The sequence below is a fragment of the Thalassophryne amazonica genome, chromosome 9 (assembly GCF_902500255.1).
Source record: "Thalassophryne amazonica chromosome 9, fThaAma1.1, whole genome shotgun sequence".
Taxonomy (NCBI): Eukaryota; Metazoa; Chordata; class Actinopteri; order Batrachoidiformes; family Batrachoididae; genus Thalassophryne; species Thalassophryne amazonica.
This window is the reverse complement of record NC_047111.1, coordinates 27,582,121-27,599,462: the sequence shown is the minus strand read 5'-3', so window position 1 is coordinate 27,599,462 and position 17,342 is coordinate 27,582,121. Positions and strand designations below refer to the sequence as shown.

General features: G+C 40.7%; 1 protein-coding gene and 2 long non-coding RNA genes across 8 annotated transcripts in view; 1 reads left to right on the top strand and 2 right to left on the bottom strand.

Moving 5' to 3' along the window:
- The window catches only part of cadm1a (cell adhesion molecule 1a), a 1,471,967-nt gene that overhangs the window by 1,105,617 nt on the left and 349,008 nt on the right, over positions 1-17,342 (bottom strand). The window lies entirely within an intron of this gene.
- The window catches only part of LOC117516939, a 777,663-nt gene that overhangs the window by 468,559 nt on the left and 291,762 nt on the right, over positions 1-17,342 (top strand). The window lies entirely within an intron of this gene.
- On the bottom strand, positions 3,455-17,285 carry LOC117516938. Its single transcript, XR_004562585.1, has 3 exons — positions 17,274-17,285; positions 3,786-3,906; positions 3,455-3,464 (listed from the first exon to the last, which is right to left on the bottom strand). It is a non-coding gene; the product is annotated as an uncharacterized LOC117516938 (long non-coding RNA).

The window sequence follows — 17,342 nt, the reverse complement described above, 5'->3', positions numbered from 1 at the left end:
AAAGGGAAAAGGAGAGTGCTGGCTGATGTGATGGAGAGGAGAAAGGCAGACATATGATGTGTGCAAGAGACCAAATACAAGGTAAGCAAGGCCAGGAGAATGGAGACGCTGGAAAGGATGTGCAGCAGATTAGGGTGATAAAGTATGCAGATGGTAATGTGCTAACAAGCGAGAAGAGTGCGTTGAGAAGGTAGAGGGAATATTTTGAGGAACTGCCGAATGAAGAAAATGAGAGCCGGAGAAGGCTGGATGATGTAGAGAGAGTAAATCAGGAAGTGCAAGGAATTAGTAAGGACGAAATGAGGACAGCAATGAAGATGATGAAGAGTGGAAAGGCAGTTGGTCAACATCCCAGTGGAGATCATGATTCTTAAGAAATTCAGTTCAGGCTTTACTGTTGCAATTCAATGTCACAACATGTCATGATCGCTGTTTGCTTTTTGAAAAGAATAGACCATGGGGAAAAGTTTAATAATATATTTTGGGAGACTTTACAGTAAAACACGTTTCCTAATAAAATAATTTAAAACAATAAAAAGCGTAGAACTATACTATACCAGTATGCTAGCCATACAAAAGGGAAAATAAGTGCATCTGGACTTGAAAGTCTTTCAAACCATGCTCAAGCTCGGTGCCTAAATGAGGCAAGCCTTTATTCAAGGCCAGCAATTATTGACAAAATACTCGTTGTTGCCTGCACTGTAATATGGTGTTAAGTTCCGCACATATCCCTGGAGGTGGTGAACCAAAGACAACCACTTTCGATCAGAGCCCTCTGCATGGCTACAAACGCTTCCCGTAACCTGACACATGCCTGCTATACGACGGAGACCGCAAGGGGTGTGAGTTGTCACTTTTTACGTTTTCATTCCTTCGCACATCATATTTTAATAGTTTCTGCAGTGTGCCAGCCAATTACTGTTCGATGATAGATCAAATATGTTTGGCAGAAAAGTAAGCAAATACGACCAATGTTACAACACAGAGTCAGTAGAAGACACTCAAATGACCCGCAATTCATGTAGGAGAATTGCACGTACCGTATCGTTGGTTTGGAAGTTGATGATTGTATAAACAAGGGGAGCTCATTGATGGACAAATTGATCTAGAAAAAGCCACTGTTCCTGTGGTAAATTGCAAATAGATGCTGAGCAACGCGATGGAGAACTTAAAAAAAATTGCTGGTCCACCTGAAACCATTATTTGCGAGTTTTACTGTATATCATCAATGATATTAACCCAAAAATAAATAAATAAAATAATAATAATAATAATAATCAAAGGGCCTCCTCACCCTAGGGAACTGCACTACATATTTATAAATGAAATAATTAAAACTCTGAAGTAAACTGCAACATGCCAAGGTATCTTTCACAACCCCACACTTAGGTGCCAAAAAGTGGTAAAAAAAATAGTTTGCATTGCATTTGGGCAGTTTCTACTTAACTCACTGAGTGCCATTGATGCTTAAATGCGTTTTTTCAGATAGTAATGCTCAGCGCCAAAGACGCGTTATCACGCCAATTACACTTTTTCATGGGGGGGTAATCAGCTGGCTCGCTCTCCACCGTTGTGCAGACGTCTTACGGTTGTACCGCTCCTAATCCGACTGGTTTCCACCTGGCTGGCTGTCAAACTGTGATGCAGTCGCGCTTCTCCAGTTGTTCCGTCTTTTTCCTTGGAATGAAAAAAACGCTGAGCGCGCGACACACACCTCACACAAAGGCTGCTTACAAGCAAATGACGCAATTGACAGGCTCATGCAAGCACACGTGATTCAAATCCATCAGGTTTTTGAAAACAATAACAAGCTCCGATACGCGGGAGCCAGAGGGAAAAGACACGCCACCGAGAGAAGAGACAGAAGGAGTCCCTCCCCTGACGTTTTTTTTTTTTTTTTTTTGGTGCATTATACAATAGGATCACTTTTCATAATGTTTGAGATGTCACTGAAGCAAAAACAATTATAATCAAAGACATTTTCTCCTTGAAATGTTGCTTGCCACGAAAAGCCAATTTTCTCAGTTTTTTGTCAGAAATCAGCATTTTTAGTGATACCCACCCATGTTATGCAGACAATTACTAAAGAATGGAAAGAGGTACAAACAAACTTTTTTTTTTCTGATGATAAAGGAAAGTCTGAAGTTTCTTTTGGTATGTTTGCTGTTGACATGGACATAGAACTAATTTTTCTATGGGTCTTGAAAAAACACTCAAATGTTGAAAAATCCTGGCACTGGGATGTTCTGAACTTTGAAAATGACTGGCACTCAATGAGTTAATTGGGATAGCACCATGTCTGAAAAGATGCCTTAGGCAGGTGAATTTTCATTACTGTATTGGATTAATTTTGTCCATGCATAATGTGAAAAGTGGACACTAAGCTGAGCTCTGTAGCTGCACCTGCAAGGTTCAGGCCACTATGCTGTGGTGCACCCACAATCCCCAAAATGGCCCAAAAATACATCTGGCTCATGAATGAGTGGTGCATCTGAACTGTTAATGACACAAATACAGACTCTCCCATGTCTTTAGGTTTTGCACTTTCTGGCTGCCACTCCTTTAAGTGCAAGCTTTCAATGATTGCCTGGACGTGGCCATCAGAAGTGTTGAACTTGTTGAGAGACATCATTCACTTGTCTTGGCAGTGACATTCATGGATTTGGGTCCTTGACCTTTGAGATTGCACCCTGAGAAGCGCTTATAGAGATGTGAGCTCACTGGACAGATTGCTTTGGTGATGCTAATCAATACTTTTGCAGAAGGAAAGTAAATGTAATTAGCCAAACAATTAGGCAAAGACAAGATGCATTTGGTACAAGGTCATGTCAGACAATTTATGAGTACCATTGGAATGAAGGTGTGTCAAACAACATCACTCCTAAAGAGACACTCATCTGAGGAGTACTGCTTCCACTGTAAACTTCAGCTACAACAGTGCAGTATTCACAGCACTTCACTTTTTCCACATTTTGTTATGTTACAACCTTATTCCAAAATGGATGAATTTTTTTTTCCCCTCACAATTCTACTCACAATAACCCATAATGACAACATCAAAACATTTTTTTTTTTTGGAAATTTGGGAGTATTTATATAAATAAAAACCTAAGAAATCATGTGAACATAAGTATTCACACCCTTTGCTCAATACTTTGTTGATGCACCTTTGGCTGCAATTACAGCCTCAAGTCTTCTTGAATATGATGCCAAAAGCTTGGTGCACCTACATTTGAGCAGTTTTGCCCATTCTTCTTTGCAGCACCTCTCAAGCTCCATCAGGTTGGATGGGGAGTGTCGGTGCACAGCCATTTTCAGATCTCTCCAGAGATGTTCAATCAGATTCAGGTCTGGGCTCTGGCTGGGCCGCTCAAGGACATTCAGAGTTGTCCTGAAGCCACTCCTTACCACTTTTCCTCAGTTTTTCCTTACCACTGTTGCTCTGGGGGTTGCTAAGGTTAGACCTTTCCTGTGTGAAGCGCTTTGAGGCAACTCTGTTGTGATATGGAGCTATATAAATGAAAATAAATTGAAAAATAAATGGAAAATGAAAAACTCCTTTGATATCTTAGCCATGTGCTGAGGGTCTGAGGTCAAGAGCACTCTGGAGCAGGTTTTCATCCAGAATGTCTCTGTACATTGCTGCATTCATCTTTCCCTCAATCCTGACTAGTGTCTCAGTTCCTGCTGCTGAAAAACATCCTTGCAGCATGATGCTGCCACCACCATGCTTCACTGTAGGGATGGTGCCTGTTTCCTCCAAAAATGATGCCTGACATTCACACCAAAGACTTAAATCTTTGATTCATCAGACCAGACAGTTTTGTTTCTCATGGTCTGAGAGTCTATCAGGTGCTTTTTGGCAAACTCAAGGTGGGCTGCCATGTACCTTTTAGTAAGGAGTGGCTTATGAATCTGAATCTGAATACAGGCCTGATTGGTGGATTGCTGCAGAGATGGTTGTCCTTCTGAGAGGTTCTCCTCTCTCCACAGTGGAATGCTGGAGGTCTGCCAGATTGACCATTGGGTTCTTGGTTACCTCCCTGACTAAGGCCCTTCTCTCTCGATCACTCAGTTTAGATAGGAGACCAGCCCTAGGAACAGTCCTGGTGGATCCGAACTTCTTCCATTTATCGATGATGGAGACCACTGTGCTCATTGGAACTTTCAAAGCAGCAGAAATGTTTCTGTACCCTTCCCCAGATTTGTGTCTCAAGACAATCTGGTGTCAGAGGTCTGCAGATGACTACTCTGACTTCATGACTGGTTTGTGCTCCGACATGCACAACTGTGGACCTTATAAGTAAACAGGTGCCTTTCCAAATCATGTTCAAGCAACTGAATTTACAGGTGGCACATTTCTGTGGAATTGATCCGGCAAGCAGGTGCCTCAGTATTGAAGACCCCATCGGCTGGAGAAGGCCAAAGGACACCGTCATTTAATCTGACTGTGGCAGACAGATGATTATCTTTAAGAGGTGGGGATGGACAAATATCTAGACAAATTATCTTCCTTGCCATTCAAGAGCCAAGTTGGTTCCATAGTGCGGGGGACGTGGCACTACTCCCGGACCTGACCTTTCCTGTACAAATAAAAAAATATTCACAAATGTAAAAACAGCACAACTTAGGTTTACAGTTTTATAATTTAATTTCATAAGATCAGGAAATGAGCATCTTTTTGCCCTCTGTATGACTCAGCACGAACGCTAACCCAGTGTGCAGCAGGAGTCGGTTTAAATTTAACGCTGCAGAGGAGGGGCTCATTCGGAACATTTCACTGAGGCTGCGGGACTGCGGCTTATGGCTCTGCTTTTTCAGCATGTCTACTTTTCCCTGCACTTATCTCTCCCTGAGATGGCTTGTCTCCGAGCTGTCAACTCAAAGGTATTTATTTAGTCGGCAGTCAGAGTAGACAAAACATAAGTGAAAAAGGGAAAGTGGTGAATACTTGTTCTGGTTATCGGTCAAGCGGATAATCCACCGAGCCTCAGTGCACACAGACGCACTAATAGGTTAAAAACAACAGAGTGAAAACAAAATATTAACATTTCAGACAAAGATCAACAGTGTCATGTGTCACTGCAGTCAAACAAGAATGGGCTACTTCAACAAAACAGTCTGTCCTCACAGAAAAGGTTGTGTTAAACAATGATATTGGCAAGACAAGTTCATCAATTTTCTCACTGTCATCCATTTTTATGCCCCTGCTCAATGAAGCTGGGGGGATTATGTTTTCAGCCTATCCATCTGAGTGCCCATCTCTAAACCTTTTGTTTCTGCTCAGTATGAAACAACACCTTTTCTGATTGAAACCATTTCTTGGGGGTGTAATGGGGGAGACCAGAGGAAGCATCTTTTTGAAAATAATCAATGCACTACACGCCAAAAGTAAAGTGGCAGTCTTCCGTGACACATCATCATATTTTATTGGTTACAATGGCAAAACACCAAGCAACTCATGCTGCACATTCCTGTCTTTGGCCAAGTCATCCATCTCTTCCTGGGGGATCCGAGGTGTTCCCAAACCACCTTTGAAATATAGTCACTCCAGTGTGTACTGGGTGTTCCTCGAAGCTTCCTCCCAGTTGGATGTGCCTGGAAGATCTCCCTTGGTAAATGACCAGGGGCATCTTCACCAGATGCCTGAATCACCTCAGCTGGCTTCTTCGATGCGAAGAAACAGCAGCTCTACTCAGAGTCCCTCCCAAATATTCAAGCTTTTCACCAGATACTCCATGAAGGAATCTCACTCTTTTGATCATTACCAAAAGTTCATGACCACAGGAGCATAAATCAACGACTAAATCAATAGTCTTTCCTTCTGGTTCAGCTCAGACGCAGTCCAAATCCATTTATCAAACTCACACTCCAACGTACCCCCACTTAGGAACAAGTCCCTGAGAGACTTAAACTCCTAAACATGAGGCAATAACTCTCCCCTGACCTGGGGGGGGGTAATCCACTGTTTTCAGACAGAGGACCACAGTCTCAGATTTGAAGGTGCCGACTCTCATCCCAGTCGATCCACACTCAGCACCTGCCCTTTGCACATCGGAGGTCACTGTCTGATGAAGCCAACAGAACCACAACATCTCCACAAAGCAGAAATGTTATTTTAAGGTTACTAAACAGGACACCCTCAGATCCCTGACTGCACTTTGAAGTCCTATCTGTGAACATGATGAACAGGACTGTTGACAAGAGGCAGCACTGGAGGAGTCCAGCATGGCCAGGAACAGGTCTGATGTGATGCTGAGTGGCACCTGTTAGTGACGGGCTGCATTAGACATGCTATTCGAGTCATAAATTATGATATTCACTAAGAGTTGTAAGATTTATGAGTGTTTTCTGTTTTATATTCTTATCCAAAGACCAAAACAATTAATAATACCCTAACTGATTAATACCTTCACTAAATACTAGGTATCTAGATGCTCTGCTTCACTGCACAACACTATCACCTTGTGGTAATCTTGTTTTGCTTTTGAACACAGAGGTGAGTGAGTGTGATACTAATCTTGTGCTTCAGTGGTTGTTTGGAAACCTGGGCTTCAGATAAACGAGCTTCCACTCTCAACATTAGCAGAACTCTATTACGCAGTGGGAAAAAGGCCCTAAGTGGGAACTAACTCACCATCACATCCCGACTTTACTTCAGCCGTTTAGCACAGAGTGCTAACCCTCTACTGCTTGAGGCTTGACAGGCCGTCAATACAATCCACCATGTGCTAATGGCAACAGTAGAGGCTACAGAATGCCCAACAAACAACACGCACTTCGAACAAAAGCAGGAAGTCATGTGCAGGTTTGTCTGGAGCAATCGATAGATGCAAAGTGTACTCTTAGGCACTTTCTTGGAAAACAAAATTAGGCTTACACCAACTGTTTACTTCAGACACGATGCAGCCCAATACGTGGCAATAATTTGGAAATGTTACCAAATACATTCAGGAACTGAAACTAATCGAAGGAGGTGTCAGCGGAAGCCGGCAACCTGCATTAAAAAGTCAACGAGTCCAGCTCACAGGAATTACTGAGCAGCAGACAGAAATCCTGTCACCGTGTAATGGCTAAAGCTACACGCCAAGCCCACTTTATACCAACCTGAAACACACTGCGCTGCTTACTCACACCAAACTATTGTGTAGTTGCATTTGTTGCAGAGACTCTGCAAAGAAAAGCTCTTTTTCCTCCAGCAGTTTCATTTGGTGCACATCAGATACCCTCTCCGATTTCACTAGGGTAAACAATAGGAGGGCGAGTGAGGCGGTGACCAAGTCCCCGGTGGATGTGTGGTTCACTGCCGTATGAAAGTTTAATCAAAGCAGCAGAAGGCAGTAGTCAGTCTCTCAGGAGTCTCTGGAGGGAAGTGCAGAGCCACCAAACCAGGAAGCCTTGGCAAGAGGTTTCATATATTTAGTCGTCATTAGGATTGCTAATAACAAGCACTGGCCAAAGCCATCAGGCTCGCTTGTGAGAACACAGAAAATGAAATGCTCCTCCTCATCAAAAATCCCACAGGAGAAGCTACCAGAGCGAGGGCAGACCTTGCACACATTCCCACAAGCATTTTTAATAAAATCCAGCATAATGGAAGATAAACAACCAGGAGGCAGGATGCAGAGAGATTGAATAACTGCAAACTTCTTGCCTCCTGAGGTATCTATCCTTCCACAACAGACCAGCGTGTCAATATGTAATGCGAGGGATGTTTAATTTAATATGATAAGTCTAATCATGATGATTAACACCTGTGAGCAGCATCACGGTTGGTGAAACAGGATGTGAAATGAATCAGTGATTGGTTTATGATAAAATTAACACAGCCCGACTCCTCAGTAAATCACGTCAGAAGGATTTACGCAGCCAGTCAGGGCGTTATGGCAGGTTTCAGTCTTTACCCGTTTATCCCAGATCCCCTAGTGCCAAAAGTTATCATCGCCGCTGCTGAGGGTGTGTGAAATGTACGGGCTCGTTTGCTGCACAAGCCACCGGTGCGCCATAACAGAGAATAATGCAAGACAAAGGGCCAATTTGGTAGCAGTGAAATATCCATGCTGGCTGGCAGAGTGAGAGGTGAACTCCCACGTCTCACTCTCAGGCAGCTGTTGACAAAACACACAATTGCATCAGGTCAGAAAAGACAAATTACAAATGGTCTCACAATTGTGTGTTTATCAGCTATGAAATCTCTCTAAATTCATCACTTCCACATAAGAACTGCACTTGAACATCAATGCATCTCCAAAAAAAAAAAAAATACAGCACACAGTATTGGAGCAACTAAAAGAAACAAAAGTGGGCTGGCCGATTGTGTTACGTTAGCAACAGTGGGGTATTGTTTTCACTAGCATGTGTCTCACTGGACAAGATAACTCAAAAAAGGCTTGTTGGATTTCCTTCACACTTGATGCTAAAATTACTTTGGTAGATATCTAGAGGTGGTTTGGACAGACAGACAGACAGACAGCGAGAGGTGAGTTCATTTTGTAGCCATTTGTTCAAAGGACAAGGAAAACATGGGACAAAGGACATTTATTTATTATTTTTTGTATATTGCAACAATTACAAATCCTAGATAGATCAAACTTGGTGGGAATATTACTTGGATAAATATCAATAGGTTATTAGATTTTGGAGTTGTTTGATCAAAGGGCAAGGTCAAGGAAAACCTGGTACAAAAAATGCTTTTTTTTTTGTATAACTCAACAACCAAGAGGCCGAGATGGATGATCTACAACATATATTGATCAGCAAAACATATGTGATTGATCGGCATGAAATCAAATGATGAATGAATGAAACTGTTTATTTCGAACATTTGATACAACAACAATTACAAGATAGATCAGTAAAGACAACAACAAAAAAGTTCCTACTGTGTACCCAACATGTCCGAAAAGGGGTAGGGTGAAGCATCAGCTTATTTATCCCTACCCCTTCTTCCCCACAACCAGTAATACCCTTTGCCACATATACACATAGATTCCTACACACCTAAACCGATATCAATATATATATATATATACATATATATACACATACACACATATATATATACATACACACATCAACATACATACACATATACATACACATATATACACATATACATATATACACATATATACACATATATATACACAAACATAAATATACACCTACACATACCTACTTACATACAAAATACTATATATTTACAAGCCGAAGCAAAAAACAAAAACACCCTAACCCTCATTACCCTTCCTCCTCCCTATACCTAGAAAAAAACATATTTTTGTACCGCTGTTTGAACTGGTTCATGCTTGGACATTGCTTGAGCCCCACTCCCAATCTGTTCCACATCCTCACCCCACAGACAGAAATACAGAAACCTTTTAATGTTGTTCGTGCCCACTGATGCTTTAAATTAAATTTCCCCCTCAGACTGTAATCCCCTGATCTGTTAAAAAACATATTTTTAATATTTGCTGGAAGTAAATTGTTTATTGCTTTATACACAATTTGTACTGTTTGAAAATGAACCAAGTCTGTGAATTTTAGGAATTTGGATTGTAAAAATAGTGGATTTGTATGATCTCTATAGCCAGTATTATGAATAATTCTTATAGCTCTTTTCTGCATTACTGATAGTGATTGTGTTGTACCTTTATAAGTATTACCCCATACCTCTGCACAGTACTGTAAATATGGTAAAACCAGTGAGCAGTAAAGAATGCGGAGTGAGTTGTGGTCCAGAATATGTTTCGCTTTGTTTAGAACTGAAATGCTTCTTGACAGTTTACTTTGTATATGTTTTATATGAGTCTTCCAGTTTATCTTATCATCTATTATCACCCCCAGAAACTTATTTTCATGTACCCTTTCAATATCTACCCCCTCGACTTGTAACTGAACCTGTATGTCTGTATTACAATAGCCAAATAACATGTATTTTGTTTTACTTAAGTTTAATGATAATTTGTTTCTGTCAAACCATATTTTCAATTTTCCCATTTCTATACTGATCCTCCTCAGTAACTCCTGCAAATCCCCCCCGAACAAAAAATGCTTGTGTCATCTGCAAATATTACTAATTTTAATATTTTGGAAACATTGACAACATCATTTATATAAATTAGAAACAGTTTTGGACCCAATACTGACCCCTGTGGGACGCCACAAGCATTGTCCAAGCATGATGATGTATATTCCCCCAACTTCACAAACTGTTTTCTGTTACTTAAGTAGCTTCTCACCCAGTGCAACACCAACCCCCTAATCCCATACTGTTCAGGTTTATTGATTAATATGTCATGATTGATTGTATCAAAAGCCTTTTTAAGGTCTATAAATATTCCAACTGAATGTAATTTGTGGTCTATGGCGTTTGTAATCTCCTCAACTGATTCTATTAATGCAAGTGATGTTGAACTATGTGCTCTGAATCCATATTGACTATCAGTAAGTAATTTATGTTTATTTATTAATTTGTCTAATCTATTATTGAATAACTTTTCTAATAATTTGGAAAATTGTGGAAGCAAAGAAACAGGTCTATAATTTGTGAAGTGGTGTCTATCCCCAGTCTTATACAGCGGCACAACCTTAGCTATTTTCATTTGATTGGGAAATTTACCGGTTTGAAATGATAAGTTACAGATGTATGTTAATGGTTCTACAATCCATTCAATGACCTGTTTTACCACCACCATATCAATTTCATTTAAATCGGTAGATGTTTTATATTTACAATTATTCACAATGTCTATAATTTCATTTCCATCCACTGCTGTGAGGAACATTGAACAGGGATTTCTTTCTATCAGATTATTATCCCAATCCTCAGGTTGGGAATCGGGAATTTTTTCTGCCAAGCTTGGTCCAATATTTACAAAAAATTATTAAAACCGTTGACTACCTCATCCTTATTTTCCTTCTTGACATTATTATCAATGAAATACTGAGGGTAACTCTGTTTTTTATTACCATTTTTGATAATGCTATTTAATATATCCCATATTCCTTTAATAGTTTTTGTTATTATATAATATGTTACTATAATATTCCTTCCTACATACCCGTATAATATTAGTTAATCTATTTTTGTATTTCTTATATCTATTTTCTGCCTCTTTAGTCTTTAGTTTTATGAATTCTCTATACAGTGTATTTTTCTTATTACATGCATTTCGTAACCCTTTCGTCATCCATGGTCGAGCTTGGATTTTTTGTTTTCTGTAGTCTTGTTTAATTGGACAATTTTTATCATATAATGATGTAAATATTTGTAAAAAAGTTTCATATGCACTATCAACATCACTTTCACTGTATACCTTTTCCCAGTTTTGCTCCTGTAAATCCTTCTTTAGTGTGTTCATGTTTTCCTCTGTCCGCACTCGCCTGTATTTTATTTTCTCCTCTGGCTGATTCCGCCGATGGTTTCTATTATAAATGATGAAAACTGGTAGATGATCACTAATGTCATTGATTAATAATCCACTCACAGTGTTATTCTCAATATCATTGCTGAATATATTATCAATTAAGGTGGCACTATGGGATGTAATTCTGCTTGGCCTGGTGATTTTTGGATATAAACTCATACTGTACATTATACTGATAAATTCATCTGTTATTTCATGCTTATTTGGATTGAGCAGATCAATATTTAAGTCACCACAAATGAACACAGTTTTTTGATTAGTTTTTGAGAACATTTTTCCCATACAGTCAGTGAATGTTTCAATACTAGATCCTGGTGCTCTATATATACAGCTGACTAATACATTTTTGCTTTTTTCTTCACATATTTCAATAGTTATACATTCTAATAAGTTATCAATCACAGTTGTCATATTGTCTACTATTTTATAATCCATGTTCTTATCCACATACACAGCCACTCCTCCTCCACTCTTATTTTTTCTGTTTACACAATTAAATTCATATCCATCCAGTTCAAAATCCATTCCTTTATCTTCATTGATCCATGTTTCTGATATAGCAATTATGTTAAATATTTTTTTAAACTGACTTAAATATTCTTTAATGTTGTTAAAGTTTGCATATAGACTTCTGCTGTTGAAATGATTATTGATAATTTGTTATCCGTTCTAATGATCCGATTAAACTGTTCATCTGTATAATAGCAACAACTGTCATTGATATTTGAGAAGAAATTATTGTCCGGGTCTATATCGTGCTCCAAGTCCAGTACATTGTGGTCTGTGTATTTAAATGTTCTCAGTTCTACTTTTCCATGATCAGCAATCCTTTGAGTTATATCCTTCTTGTCTCCAGATGTAGATGATGTAGTAGATGAATAGGTTCCTCTGGTCTGTGTCATGGTGTTGTGATGTGTTTGTGTCCTCATACCTTATTGGTCATATTTGTCCAGATCCTCGATGTTCCTGATTACCATAACCTTCGCTTGTTCTGGTGTTCCATTCAATTTGATAAATGTTTTGCAGTTGGATGTCCATGTCTGTTGAATTTTTCCCTGCTTTTTTAAGAAACGAGCTTTCCTGGCGATGTCTGCATTTCTTTTGGTCAGATGTTCATTGATGAATACGTTTGTTCCTTTGAGTTTCCGTCCCTGTTTTAACAATGCCATTTTATGTTTTCTGTTGACAAACCTCATTATAACTGCTCGCTTGTCTCCATCCTCTCTCCTGGGCAGGGGGTGGCACACTTCAATGTTATTACAGTCCATCTGAATACCTTTAGATTGCAGGAAGTCAGCCACCTGTTGTTCCACTGAGCTGGCCTCCTGCTCACTGGCCTCCCCTCCGCTGTCTTCTGACACCGCCCGTGCGTAGGATCGAGGTTTAATATGAATTCCTGTAATAATAACGTCGTTCATCCTTGTGTACTGTTCCAACTCCGCAACACGGTTCTCCAGGTACACCAGACGCCGGTCTTTCTCGGCATTCTGGATCCGGAGAGCCTTCACTTCTTCCACCAGCTCCATAATGGATTTCTGCTGCATTTTAACCACAGAAATTTCCTCAGACAAAAAGTCCAGGGACTTCTTGATATCGTCTCCCTCCTCCGCCGTCAGTGCCTTCTTCGGACCCATGGTCAGATAACTCCGCGCTGGCGCCTCGGGCCTCGGTAAAGCCGCGCCGGTGGAACTGCGCTGACGCCTCGGGCTTCAGGTGGAGCTGCGCCGGTGGAACTGCGCTGACGCCTCGGGCTTCAGGTGGAGCCGCGCCGGTGGATGTGTGCTGACGCCTCGGGCCTCGGTAAAGCCGCGCCGGTGGAACTGCGCTGACGCCACGGGCTTCAGGTGGAGCCGCGCCGGTGGATGTGCGCTGGCGCCTCGGGCTTCAGGTGGAGCCGCGCCGGTGGATGTGCGCTGATGCCTCGGGCTTCAGGTGGAGCCCGCGCCGGTGGAACTGCGCTGACGCCTCGGGCTTCAGGTGGAGCCGCGCCGGTGGATGTGCGCTGACGCCTCGGGCCTCGGTAAAGCCGCGCGATGGAACTGCGCTGACGCTCCGGGCTTCAGGTGGAGCCGCGCCGGTGGATGAGGCAGAAAAAGCAAAGAGATATTTCTTACACACACAGCCCGCGTCTGTCTTCAGCCAGGATTAGGATGCATTAGCTTGTCACGGATTTCCACAATTGGAATTATGTATTCTCTGGGTCATGGCAAAGTCACTTCCGGTTTGCTTCCGCATCACATGATGAAGTCAGAAACCCTGTTATACACAGATGTATATTTACTTGTCTATTTATATTGTGGTGTATAGAGCACATAGGTACAAATTAGCCCACTGGTGCTTTTCATTAAAGCCGAAAAATGGAATTTCTCCCCATTTAAGCAACATGTCTGCTCAAAGACGTTATATCTGTTAAAAAAGAAAACCACTTTCATATGGAGAAAGCGTCATGTGAGCACTCAATGATCACACGTCCTAATCAAAATTACTTTATTTTTTTAATCATTTGTTTCACAATCACATAAACACAGAAGCTAACCTTTTCACAGTGTTGAGGATGGAAAGAGGTGATGAAAAGGTGGTGCAATTTCTTCTGGAGTGGCAAACAGCATTTTGTTTTTATACAGCTGTAACCGCCTAATGACATCTTACTCATTGCTCACAGACAACGACCTTGTTTGAGTCCAGGTCAGGGACTATGCTAATGAACGAGAGATGCTTTGCTGTGCATGAACAATAAATTCATTTCTCCACACTTGCAGTAAACACCATATGTGGGACAACTGTGATAATGTTCCCTGAACTCCACTATATATTTCAGGCTAACTATAACTGAGGTAAATACTTGCACCCCAGCATGCACCAAGTTGAGCTATGACTATGTTCTGGGATTCCATGCAGGCTCCCAGTGAAGCAGGAGGGTAAAATAGAAATGTTTCTGCTTGGTAGCAAACAGTGCACACAGGACTCATAAACCTCCAAAGTGAAAATGTTTTTGTATTTCTGAAAAGAAGCATACATAATAGAGGACATATTTCTGTCATGGCCAAAAACAAGTAAAGAAGCAAACAGCTATGTTATCTTATATTCTTTCTGTACCTCTGATGATGTCTGCAACTGGGGTTAATCCTTATACCCCTGTCAGACATAGTCAGCCAGAATGACGCCGAATGGTGTCAGAATGACGATTCGGCCCACATCCGAAAAGTGTCCAGGTGCAGTTCAAAAACATTCTGACATCCATCTGCAAGAGTCCACGCAGTTGGTCCCAATTGGCCGGCAGCCTGAGTGTGTTGCACATGGTCAAAACCCTCTGGGTGCCGTCGGGATGGGACACCTATCCGACGCTGGTCCATTTGCAGTCTGAGCATCATCTGACTGCAATTTACATTATTCTGATGGTGGCAAAACAGGATCTGAAATTATTTGAGTGCATACAAGGGAACCTCGAGCTGGATCTGGCACAGCAAAGCCTGCTGGGATGACCTACACATGCCACAAATAATAATGTCCACCTCCAATATTTGCTGTGTCGAGCTGGTTCCTGCACATTCTTGCTATGTGTGACGGGGCTTCAGTTTCAGAGTCCAGAGATATCAGGACCCTGTGTTTCCCAGACTTATATGGCACAAAATGGGAATTAAAAAAAAGGGTCCTATGTTTCCAGGGTGCTATGCTACATATATAACATAATGGAAACCTGAAAAAGATGTCTCGCAGAACTCATCAAAGTAGATTTCTGGTCCGCAGCTTTGTCATATTGCTCTCAACATTAAGTAATAAGACTACACATTGTGGAACTTATCAAATGCTTCAAACACACACACACACACCAAACCACAAAAACAATAGTTTTATGAATACAGCACCAAAAAACCTGAAATTGTAAGTGTGCTTAAAGGTTGATGTCATTTATGCAAGTAATAGTAGCAGTAGCATAGCAGTAATAGTAGTAATAAATAACAGCAGCCGTCTCTTCTTGAGGCAGCTTTAGTTGCACCCTAACAGTTCTCTGAAATCCGGGATAGGTGGCAAGTGATAGCTTTGTTGAGTATGCTTTCATTTCAGTCTCTGAATCAAACCCACCCTGGTGCAGGTAACTGTCTAGTTTCTATTAATAGATCATAACTTTACACAGTGCGCCAGACAAATATGTCTCACATTCATAAATCTTGAGATTGTTCTAAACATTTTGATATGCAACACATGGGCATGACACTTAAACTATCTTAAAAGGGGAGCGTCTTAAGATTTGGCAAATTCAAGAAAGTACCATGAGGGCTCAAAGGATTAAACACTGGATGTGGGTATGATCACAGCAGCTCAGGAGAAACTCAGACACTTGTGCACAAAATACTGATGTTACAGACATTCACTGCATTTTACATTTACAGTTGCTGAACACACAGAATATTCATCCTAATCTTCGAAACACTGCAAAATAAATTGACTGTGGTCTGGTCTATAAATTACCGGGTGACTCTTGCAGGTATTTATCATCATATCATAAATTTGTGGTTTGCTGTCTAGCAGAACCACGTCAGCACATTTCAGTTAGGCATGCAGTGTATTCCAGAAATTCTGCTGTGAGAAACTGACACCAGTCTGGTGATGACAAAAAAACGGAAAATATATGCACAACTTGGACACGACACACATGATACATTTTAGTCCCATGCTTCAAAATCTCTGATCTGCTGTTTCCGCCACACAGTAAGCAATCTTTGCCGTTTTAAAATTAAAATATATGTGAAGAAGTGCCAAACAAAACAGCAGTATTTTAATGATTGTATTGCAGAGAATATAGTGTGGCATAAAATGATAATGGATTAGATTAGATTTGTTTCAAAATAAAACTAGAAATTATTAACATAGAAAAACATTATTTAACTGTTTACTGGGGTGGCTGGGAAGTGCCAAACAAATGTCTATATTCCAAAACAAATTTACAAAAGAAAAAATGTTATTTTCCAATAGTAAATTTATTTTTACTTTTGTCATTTTAATTTCCAAAACCATTTTTTTTTTTTACTTTTTAAAATGCATTTCTCAACTTGTAAATTTGTTTTCTAAATGTGCATTTCTTTTTGCTTTTGTAAACGGTGTCATCTCACAGAAAAATGGTTTGCACTTCCCAGTTACCATATAATATATTGGTGACACCAATATATTGGTGCACCGTCGAGGACAAACAGCATAGTACCGAAACAGTTTCCTCATGGTGACCTCTGAATGGCTCAGCTTTTAAAATGTCAAGAATGAAATGATGAGAGGAAAAGCTTTGATCACTTGTAGTGCTGCCGCACTTGTGTGGACCGCAGTAACAGGTGTGAGGGGATACGCGCTTAGCACTTGCACACGGGCTTGTGGTGTTAATGCACAGCCCAGTTAGTACAGAACACTGCTGACCTTCTAGTTGCTCTCCGTTTCTTCCGCCATGGTTCAAAAATGTCACATGAAGGCACTCATTATCAAGATTCTTTGCAGCAAAAGACAAATCAGCTTTGTGGAGTGAGCGTGAGGATGGTGGAGTGGGGCTGAGGAGCTCAGAGCACCAAGTGATAGATGATGCAATCGTGAATTCACCTCATTACTTAAACAGTCCCTGGCTGCTCGTGTGTTATTTGACTGCAGCGGAATTTCAGGAACAAACTTTCTCCAAAGCTGAGGGCCTGCACACAAAAATGAGACAGCTGTACTCATCACTGCCTAATGGATTAAACAGGAATCGTGCGTACGAGTCATCACCATTCCTCGCTTTGAAGCAGCAGTTCTGATTATTCACAAATAATCACCTGATTTCCATAAAGCAAATCATTACAGAGAGCAAAATGAACAGTGTTTAACCTTCCCTCTGGAGACTTCACAGGCTCTTAATGATAAAGCCCATTTAAAATCCTCACCAAGGGAGGTTTA